We start from the raw sequence: 11971 nt of genomic DNA on the forward strand, positions 1-11971 counted from the left end.
GTTGAAGACATCCCCAACTTTAGCTTTGTATGTTAATTGTTTGAAAACTTAACTAGCTAGCGTTTGTGATCCATTTAATTATGGATTAAAGCACAATATGTTATGGGATATGAAGTTTGGACAAGAGGCGATGTGTACAGCTACGATATTCTCTTATTGGAAATGTTTACAGCAAAAAGACCAACCGATAACATGTTTCAAGGATCTTCAAACCTGCATAACTTTGTTAAGGCATCTGGTAGATATTGTCGATCCCTTTCTTAATCAAGAAAATGTTGAGGGTGATCAGATGAATGCTAGTCATCACATTAACGAGGATATCACCAGCATTGGCATATAAGTTGAAGAAATCATTGTTTCGATTTTAGAAATTGGCGTTGCTTGCTCTGCAGAGTTGCCTAGAGAGAGGCTAGACAATAGTGACACGACACAATCGTGTCGGATCAGAAAGAAGCATACTGAGCAGCATTGGTATGTCAAGTTAGTAATGTTTCGTATGTAAAACTAACTTTTCCTTCGTATTTTGCTTGATCAATAAACACAGAATTACTATTTGCTCGCAGATGGCAATCTGTTCCCTTCGATCAATAAAAACAGTATTACTCAAATCTTTGTAACTACATTCTGAACCGGAAGCCTTCTCGCTTTCTACTGTCTAGCTAAATTACCTAAATGTGATACACGTCAAAACATACATTTCCAACATGTAAACGAAAATCGGGAGTTAAAACTCAAATAAGCGCAACTCAATCATCCCTTCTTTTCTTTTTGGGGAATACCAAGCAATGACATTCCCTGATCGTATAAGTCTCAAGGAGTAGCCCAAGTTGTATATGAAATCCTCAATATGTGGGGCATGTTTCCCGCGCAAATAGTCAAGTGCAACCCTAGAATCCGCTCTAAAGACAATTGGCCCATAAATCTACAAAGGAAAGGTAATGTGTCAATAACAATTGGATTTTCATCCCAGTAACCAAAATATTCACCCCAGCCATGCATGTTAATAGCCATATATAGGAGCTCAGCTTTTCATCCTCTCATTTTAAAGTTCTACACTGATCTAAAAGTTGTACATTAAGACACATGAGCAGTAAAACGACTGTACAGATACATCAGCAGAAAAATGACTGTAGATTATTGAAATAAGACAGGGCATACACGTTTCCACAAGTACCAATTAGCAAATGACTATGCAAGTTTTGTAACATATTGTGAATTTGTAGCATATTGTGCAGAACTGCATTTAAAAATTCTCTTCCAACTTAAGGTGGACAACATTTAAGAAGTTAAGGTATAAATGGAAATACCTGCTGCTAAAAGATTAGATTGATCCTAAGGGAGGACATCGGATCTTTTGCACTTTTAGCAGACGAACTCTTCAAACCATTAATAACCCTTTTAGCCAAAGCTGCAGTTGAACCAATATCCCGACGACAATCAATCCTGATTAGATCACTGTAGAGCTTTCTAAATTTCCCGTGCTGGAAAGTATAGCAGAGAGCCGAAAAAATCAGCACTTAATGGACTTCTCTTCTTATTGCTCCTAGAATTTTCCTCGTCTCCCTTCATATCAACTGCCACTAGGTTGTACCCATCCTGAAACCAGGCAGTGCAGCTTCCGCCAAAAATGTAATGCCACCATTGACCAGAAGAAAAAGTGAGAAATAGCATTACAATTTCATTTTGCAAATAAAAAAGAACTATATCGCTAACAATGACTAGGTTGACTACACATTAATTTTGACAATTATAGAATTCCATATCTGGTCTTCTCTGGTGCAAACATCAGGAAATGGTAAAAGTAAAAACCTTAAGAGATTGCATACTGCCGGTAACGGACCTGGACTCATAAACATAAAACAAAAATATTGAATTGTTCTGTTAGAACTATTAAGATTTGAGTAAGCTTCCATTAATCTGATCATTTGGATTTCGAAGGGAGCAAGAAGAATGAAGAGAGAAGAAAACACTAGAGAGAGAAGCAGAGAGAATATTTCATAACAGCATCATTCTTTCGTTTAGAATGGTGCTCCACTTTCATATATTCTTTATTCCTCACATCAGTCATCATCACCATTAAATACATAAGCCATTGTGATTATGACACATGGCAATTACAAGGCATGTGAGACATTAGAATGAAATTGATCTAAGAGCTACACTTGGCTAATGAGCTCAAACTATCTCAACAGAAAACAGTTTCACAAAATGACAAATAGAAAAACTACTAAGTACACCATTTACTAACAAGTAATTAGTAAGCAATTTACTTTTCAACACTCCCTTCTAAATTGCTAACTGATTTCACACCAAGTGGGCTTCTCAGGTAGTTGAATCTGTTTTTGGGAAGAGCCTTTATAAAGATGTCTACAATTTGTTCTTCACTATTGTAGTAAATCAAATCAATTACTCATTCTTGAATTGCATCTCTAATGAAGTGAAACTTTCTGCCAATGTGTTTGGTTGTCTGATGAAACACAGGGTTCTTAGACATAGCTATAGCAGAGATGTTATCACAGAATAAGGGAGTTGCAATGGCTTGCTCCTCTCCAAAGTCCTTGAGTACAAACCTAAGCCAAATGGCCTGTGTAGTTGCTTCAGCCGTGCTAACATACTCAACTTCTGCAGTTGAAAGTGCCACACTATGCTGTTTAACCGAGGCCCATGAAAATGCCCCACTTCCAAATGAAAAAGCATACCCTGACGTGCTTTTCATGTCCTCCTCAGATCCACTCCAGTCACTATCATAGTAGCCAATCAATAGAGCAGACTTTCCAACCACATATTCAATCATAAAGTCAATTGTCCCCTGGATATACCTTAGAACCCCTTTAGCAACTCCATAGTGCTTCTTGGAAGGTTTATGCATGAATCGTGCAAGTAAACTAGCAGAGAACATAATATCTGGTCTAGTTGCTGTCAAATACAGCAGACTCCCAACAATTTTCCTGTATAAACTCTCATATGCAGGTTCACTATCATCATCACTTCTCAATTTGTCAGTTGCAACCAATGGAGTGTGCTCACTGGCTTGCAGTCTTTGAGCCAAATTTATCCAAGAGTGTCAAAGCATATTTTTTCTGATGTATAAATATACTCCCTTCAGTTTGAGTTACTCCCATTCCAAGAAAATGATAAAGTAAACCCAAATATGACATCTCATACTTGCTCATCATTTCAGTCCTGAATTCTTGCATCATTTCATCACTGCTCCCTGTATATACTATGTCATCTACATAGATTGAAACGATTAGAGCCCCAACACCTTCTTTGGTTCTCATATAAAGAGTTGCTTCACTTGAACTTCTGTGAAACCCACAATGAATCAAATATGTGTCAATTTCACCATACTAGGGTGCTTGTTTTAGACCATAGAGGGCTTTTCTCAACCTATACGCCTTGTCTTCAGCCCCTTTAATCACAAAACCATCAGGTTGATCCACATATACCTCCTCCTCGAGAACACCATTCAGAAAGGCTGATTTAACATCCAATTGCCACAATTTCCAACCTTTCTGTGCAGCTAGAGTAATGAGTGTCTTAATAGTATCTAACCTTGCCACTGGAGCAAAGTTTTCATTGAAATCAATACCTGGTTTCTGTGTGTAACCCTTGGCTTCAAGCCTTGCCTTGTGCTTTTGAATGGAGCCATCAAGGTTAAGCTTTGTTTTATATACCCACTTCACTCCCACAATAGGTTTGCTACTTGGTCTGTCTTCCTAAGTGGAATTCTTTTCAATCATCAACATCTCTTCTGTCATAGCCTTTTTCCAAGCTTCATCTTTGACTGCCTCACTGAAATCTTTAGGTTCAATAATGCTCATCTTACCTTGAGCATAAACATCACTCAAAATCTTCCATTTTTGTGGAGTATGATCATAGTCTATGAGATTGAAACTGGAGAACCAAGTGAACCAGATTCCTGAGATGCTTGCAGGTCTCTAGTTGTTTGTGATCTCAGAGGAGATTGCATAGACTGAGGTGAGTCATTTGACTCTGAGTCAAGTTCAAATATCCTTGAGCTTCCTTCATCATTCCAAGGATTAGAGACTTGCACTACCTCATTAGATTCCCATTCCCACATTGCTTTCTCATCAAATATCACACTCCTTGATAATTCAACTTTCTGAGTTCTCAAGTTGAAAACCCTATATTCTTTTCACAGTTGCCATATCCAACAAATACACCCTTCTCACTAGTTTCTTCCAATTTGTGTCTTTTCTGTGAAGGAATGTGAATGTAACACAGAGAACCAAATATCTTCAAATGTTTGACACCTGGTTTCCTCCCACTAAATGCCTCAAATGGAGTTATGTTGTTCAAAGCACTTGTTAGACACCAATTTTGCAAATACATAGCCGTGTTCACAGCTTCAGCCCAAAACTTCAAGGGAATCTTCTTTTCAAACATCATTGTCCTAGCCATTTCAACCACAGTACGGTTCTCTCTACAACACCGTTTTGTTGTGGAGAGTAGGCAATAGTTAATTGCCTTTCTAACCCCATATCTTCACAGAACTTAGAGAACTCTAGGGATGTGTATTATCCACCCCTATCACTCCTGAGTTTCTTAATTTGATAACCACTCTATAGCTCAACCATGCATTTGAACCGTTTAAAGATGTTGAAGACTTGTGACTTGTGCTGCAGAAAGAACACCCAACACATTCTAGTGTGATCATCAATAAAGGTAAGGAAGAATCTGTTCCCTCCAAGAGTAGTGATCTGTATTGGACCACAGATATCAGAATAAATCAGCTCTAGAGGTTGTGATGCTCTCCTAGCCTTTTCCTTATCGAATGGTTCTCTATGACCCTTCCATGTAGCACATCCAGGGCAAACATGCTCAGTGACTTGTAATTTAGGTAAACCCTGCACCATTTCCTTCTCTTGCAGGAGCATCAAACTGATGTAGTTTAGATGTCCATATCTTCTATGCCACAACCAAGATGACTCTTCAACAGTTGCTCTATTAGCCATGAGAGGATTAACATATTCTAGACTTAAGGGAAAACATCTGTTTCCTTTCATTTGAACACTTGCAATCAAATCTTCCATCTGTCTTTCTCCATATATATCAACCATGTAATCACCAAACACAAGCCAATATCCATGCTCTACCATCTGCCCTACACTCAATAAATTCTCATCCAATCCAGGTACAATCATAACCTCTTTAATATATCTAGTCACACCTTTCATTTCTATAACCAAGATACCTTTGCCTATTGACTGCACTAAATCTCCAGTGCCCATTTTAACTCTACACTTCACATTTTTATCAACATCAACAAGCAAAGATTCATGAGAGGTTATATGATTACTACATGCACTGTCAACATACCATATGTTCATATTTCTCCCAATAATAGCAGAATGACAGGCATAAAACATGGTTGCAGGTTCTGTTACTAATTTGCAAAGTTTACAAGCTTTCCAGCCTTGTTTGGTTGATCACAGTCCTTGATGAAATGACCAAATCGATTGCAACCGTGACACTTTGGCTATCCTTTAAACCAACACTCACCATAGTGTAGCTTATCACAATGTTAGCATTTTCCCTTAGCCTGATCAGGTTTTCCACCTTGATTGACAAAGTTTTGAGGTTTAGGGTCCCATTTCTTTCCCTTCGATTTCCAGTTCTTCTTTGGTTTAGAGTTACCTAAAGAAGGATTTGACTGAGTTCCCTTTGGATTCACACTCATACTACTGAAAGCTCTCTCAGTGGTACTCTTAGCATGCCTATCAAGGCGCTATGCAAATCCTCTCAAAGAAGCAATAACCTCTTGCAACTCAATAGTTTCAATATCCTTAGTTTGATTGATCACATAGCAAACTGGATCAAATTCTTTGGTCAAGCTTATAAGCAATTTCTGAACCAAATGCTCTCTGGCTAAATCTTCCCTATACCCTTTCATTTGATTCACCAGCGTGAGAAGACGAGTGAGATACACAGACATGGTTTCATCATCCTTCATCCTCGTGTACTCGAAATCATGGCGTAGACCTTGTAGTTTGATGGATCTCACTTGTTTATCACCATGAAATTCCTGGTGTAAAATATCCCAAGTGCCCTTTGAGGTCTCCTCATTCGAGATTCTGGGAAAAATATCCTCCGAAACTGCTCCTTGAATGATACCCAACGCCTTAGCATCCTTTATTAGCTTATCACTCAGCGAAGCTTTCTCTGAATCTGATGAGCCTTCCTCTTCGACCTTCTTCCCCTTCGATTCTGGAATTTCAAAACCCTTTTCAACCAAATCCCAGATTCCATGCGATTTGAAAATAGTTCTCATTCGGATCTTCCAAAATTCATAGTTGCCACCATTGAATATTGGAGCCCGAAGATCACCACCACTTGACCCAGCCATTTGAGACCTAAATCAATGAACTGAGTTGGAAATTTCACGTTGGATTTTCAAGCACAGCCTTTACAGATTCGACGCCCCATTTCCAGATAGAAACTAGGCTCAAGATACCATGTTAAGATTAGAGTAAGCTTCCATTAATCTGATCATTTGGATTTCGAAGGGAGCAAGAAGAATGAAGAGAGAAGAAAAAACTAGAGAGAAGCAGAGAGAATATTTCATAACAGCATCATTCTTTCATTTAGAATGGTGCTCCACTTTCATATATTCTTTCATTCCTTACATCAGTCATCATCACCATTCAATACATAAGCCATTGTGATTATGACACACCAAGGCATGTGAGCCAATAGAATGAAAACTGATCTAAGACCTACACTTGGCATATGAGCTCAAGCTATCTCAACAGAAAACAGTTTTACAAAATGACAAATAGAAAAACTACTAAGTAAACTATTTACTAACAAGTAATTAGTAAGCAATTTACTTTTCGACCAGAACTTTTGTCTCTAGAATTATATTTTTTTATTATTATTTATGATGTTTCTTTTATTGCAGGCACATCTACAACCACGGAACAGATGAAAGGAGGTGACAAACTCATTACATGTACTGGGTTTAATACTAAAGTAGAAAACTACACATACAATATAAGTGAACCTAAGAGGTACCAAAACACGTATACATGTAAAATTACCAAAAATTCCAGATACTGAAGAATGAGGTTCTTAAGACGCACATCATAAGATGGCTGCCAAACCAACCCCTTTCTTTCTGTATCATGATGTCTTTTCGTGTCTCATTTTGCCTCCAAGATCTTGGCTTTTTTCATAAGAAAAGGCTGCACAGAATCCAGGCATTAGATAAGTAGATGCCTCACCATCTATGGAATTAACAGCCTGGGGATGATCACTATTCTTATGTACACCAATGCGGTACCGCAATCCAGATTCGGAAACAGTGAAGGACATATCTAAGGAAATTGACTCAGGCACATCCCAGTATTTTCCTTTATGGTCAACGAATAGTTCAGGCCATGCAGCCTCAAGTGTAATATAAGGAAGCGGCAAAACATCTTAAAGGTTAGTAAAATTTCATACATGGCTCATAATTTAAACAGGAAGATAAATGAAGGAATAAAGGTACAGGCATGAACTTTTCACTAAAAGCTATGCAGTGCACATGTGCAATGTTAAAGGTACATAATTAATCTTTTCAGTACATGGTTCTTAATTTACAGACATGAAACTTTCCACTTTTATCTATGCTCAGGCAGTGCATAACACTCATTTGGTCTCTAAGATTGGATTGAAATGGACAACTGACTATATTCAAGGTATGTTGACGAAAGAAATGAAAAAAATTGTGGGTTACTTGAAGGTAGGAGATGGATTATTTTCCATTCCAATCAGCCAAAATGGTAAGGATCAGAAAGGATTATTTTCCATCATGTCTTATCCCCCTTCTAATCCCCACAAAAATGAAAAATCATACACTATCTTTAAGAAATTAGGAATAATACTTTAAGATTATACATGCTGACTGAATCTGGTATATGTTCAAGTGATTAATAGCTCATATAGATACATCCCTAGAATTACACATGTTTAACTTTAATTCCTATATGAGAAATTTGTCATATGAAAGATAAAAAATCGCAGTAGGATGATACTACAACCTGGCATGAACAAACCCCAGGAAGAACTTAAACTAACAACTCCAATACCCATAAATCATTCAACTAGCTTCATGAACCCGGCAAACAAAAGATAACAGGAATTCTGACTGTTTAAACAATTTGATTAAAGGTCAAAACGAGGAAAGCAAATGCATGCTTTGTGAAAGAGCACCAATTTTTGCGGCGTCCCTTTCCACCATGCCCTTCTGTGCTCACTTTAATGGATGAGGACGGAGACAAAAGAAGCTGTGTACAGAATCCAAACGAATAAAGTGACTTGTCCAAGACATGCATTGCCACATCTTGAATGTAGGGACCTATCCATCTCACCATTAGTAAATTCAGCTTTACAGAAGATAAAAATTTTTCTTCCGGCAGAACTGCCCATTAATCCAAAGCCACCTATTTTCACGCAGATCATGTAACAAGGGATTAGTATGTCTGACAACTAAGACTGCTAACCGGAGTTGGTTAATGTGAGATGACTTGGTCTAAGCATAGTAACTCTTAAATCACTATCCTTTAAACAGAAAACATGCTCAAGGAATTAGGACATTAAACTCAACACATTTGGATCGGTAATTACAAAAATTCAATGCATTTACACAGTACATTCATTAGCTAGGATACTGTTCAAATTTCAAAACATCGCAACAAACCTTTTCACCTAAGAAATCCATAAAAAAAATTGGATAATCCCAATCATTGCTCTGATAACATGATAAAGCTTTGATGCTCTCAAAAAACATAAGAACCCCCTTGCAAAATTTTAAAATAACAAGGCAACGAAAAATTCATGCTTTATGTGCTGTACCACTAGAACTAGGCAAACAAGCTTGTTTGGGCTGTCAAGCTTTCCACTCAAGCTCTCTTTCTCACATCAAGTAATTCACCAATAACCCAAAGTTTATGCAATATACGTATTTGGCAATTAGTAACATAAAAATTGTTTACAGAAAATACGAATTTGGAGAAAAAAAAAAAATGTTCATTTCTCAGCAAACAGGAGACAAATTATCTTTGCTAACCTTTTTCCTTTAACCAATTCCCTATACAACAATTCCAATTGCTCCTCTCCTCCAAACTTTCCCAGCAACAAAACAAACAACAAACGAATCACACCCATTACTCATCATTTTCTCAGTAACCATACAAACCACAAACTGATCCACGGAAAACACATAAAACGAAAAAGAATATCAATTAAACGAAAGTATAACATAAATTTGAGAAATCCAATAGGCAATAGCTAAGCAAAGAAGTTGTAGCAGTGTACCAGTTAGAGGTAGCTGGTCTGAGCAAGAGGGACTGGAGAGAGAAAGAACCCAAGTCCCTGTTAGTAGTGGGGGAGTCGGAAGGTATAACACCCAAAGGGAACCCATTTCCCAGAAGAGACAGTTGCTGAATCCTGAGGGCTCGGCTGGCTCGAGCACCGTCGAGAGGAAATGGGTCGCCGGGAACGGCCTTGGCGGAGTCCTCAAGGGTCTGAGGCGAAGAAACGTTCAAGTCCCAGAAGGCTGAGTCCATTGACGTCCTCAGTTTCGCCATTGTTGGCTGTCGAAATAGCGAGGGAGTGCGAACTCTTTTTGGTTTTGGTTTTGGGGTTTAAGTGGCGGGTTTGTGATGGTTTTATTTGTCTCTTCGTTTGGGTCCTTATCTGTCTTGAAATGAGTTTCAAGACATGAGTTTGAAGAAGACACCCCAAGAGATAAGGATGACAATTCTAATTGTTTAACTCGATAATCGTAGATAATTGTCTAAATAGATTGAATTTGGGTATAAAAATTCGGGTATATTTTGGGTATGGGAAAAAAATATAATATTATTCGGTTATGATTTTAGATATGGTTATAAGGGTCAAAATCCGTATCAGTCCCCGAATCTGAACCGAATAATATAATATAATTATTCATAATATTAATATTAAATAAAATATATATACACACATATGTATATTCATTATTTGCCAAATCCCTTACTTTGAGTGTAATACAAAAATTGCATTATGTGAGTTGCATTTTGTGGGAATGTTCATAAGTTTTGATAAAATCAAAATCTATGAGAATTTAATGGTACTTATGGGAGTTATCAAAAGATCAACCAACATTATCAATGTTTAACTTTAACTTTTATACTCCACAAGATCCATTCATTGAATTATTTTATACATCAAATATTTAATGACGAAATTAATATTTAACAAATTATCATGCGTCAATTAAACGAATATATTTTTTGTATTGACAAAAATGGATATAACCGTTAACCGATGGCTATGGTTATGGATAATACCCGATGGTTAATTTGCGGTTATGGATATGGTTAATTTTCATGGTTATGGATTAGATATAGCACTTTCATCCCCAAACCGAACCGTTGCCATCCCTACCAAGAGATCTCTTTTTGAAACAAGTTCTAAGGTATGGGTGTATCCTCACTATCGCGTTTCGTGCTAATGACATAATATTGCATAGAAAAACTTATAAGTTATAATTGTTTCATTGGCTTGAGACTCCACCATGGCGACGTATTATTGTCATAAAAGTCCTTTGCGAGAAAGTGATTAGTGGTTGAGAAATCCACAAAATCCGCCATGGTGTGAATGGAAAAGGTGGTGATGAAGAGCTCATATGTTATGTTTCAATGATGGATGGTACTAGTTTAAGGGAGGTGAATAGGTTCCAATTTATAAATCTAATGTCAATTTGGATTAGCAAATTAATTTTACATCCACATCACATGAAGGTATCTTACATGTATGCATTTAAATAAACTCTGAAAATGTACATAGCAGACGTAGGAAAATCCCTAAGCTCCCAAGTCAGGGTAAACACTAAGGGTGCGTTTGTTGCACCGGATTAACTCAGACTAGACTAGCTTGAGGGACTAAGTTAGATTGACTTAGACTAGACTAAGCTGGACTGATTTAGTGAAGCATTTGGTAGAGTGCCGGACTAAAAAAAAATAGTTAACAACTAACTTTATATTATTAAATACACATTTAATAATATTTGTTATTAACTCAATAATATTTTATTTTTTATTCAAGCTTTTTCTTTGTGTTTGTGCCTGGGACGCTCTTCTCTATCTGGACTTTCTCTTTGGGAGTTCATTCTTTTCTTCCTTGTTAGTGTCGTCCCCCAGCACTCATTTTTTCCTGCAAAACAATATCCTTCAAGGTGATTTTTCCTGCAAAATCGTCCCTAAAGCTACTCTCCTCCGTCTCTCCATGTTTCTTTGTACCAAAGCTACTCTCTCCCTTTCTCAATCCATTTCTCAGGAATTTTTGGGAAAATGTTTTTTTTTTGGGAATTTTTTGGGAATTATTGGGAATATGGAAGAATTTTGTATGGGGATTGTAGTTGTTTTTGTTTTGAATTTTTTTTTTCAAATTTGGTGTTGAGATTAGGCAGTGGATGGGCTGGGTTTCAGATCTGGGAAAGAGAGAAGCAGATAGATGGGCAAGGGAGAGAGAAGCAGATAGATAAATACAAATTCTTTACAATGCTAATATAAATAGATAAAACAAATTCTAGCCTCACATCTGACACAATCCCATCCTGCCTACCCTTTGAATTGTTTAGTTCAAAAACCTGCATAACAATAGAGGGATGAGCTTCAACAACTCAGTAAGGACATAACCTTGTTATAGTAAATTGACAATCTTAAATTAAGTGTCATGGTATAATCCCCTAAGTTGCATATTTTGTTCGAAGATAGTTCAAAATTTGTTTATGTATTGACATTTGAGGATAGGTCCTTTATGTTGTGCAAGACACTTTTTTTCCTTCGACCGGAGTGAAATTCCAAGCAAGGTTTTATCAAGGCCTAGTATGCACACTATTCTCAATTTGTTCGTATTTTGAATTTGCTTGCAATGAATTATCGTATTCTGTCAAAAAAAAAAAGTATGCATTCATTATTAA

General features: G+C 37.1%; 1 pseudogene; it reads right to left on the minus strand.

The window, feature by feature from the left end:
• Positions 1 to 560: 560 nt before the first annotated feature.
• LOC125468057 lies at positions 561 to 9752 on the minus strand (annotated as a pseudogene).
• Positions 9753 to 11971: the final 2219 nt, after the last annotated feature.

Source organism: the organism of the source record quoted next, unplaced genomic scaffold (assembly GCF_019419815.1).
Source record: "Pyrus x bretschneideri cultivar Hongxiangsu unplaced genomic scaffold, Pyrus_bretschneideri_v1 Contig200, whole genome shotgun sequence".
Lineage (NCBI taxonomy): Eukaryota > Viridiplantae > Streptophyta > Magnoliopsida > Rosales > Rosaceae > Pyrus > Pyrus x bretschneideri.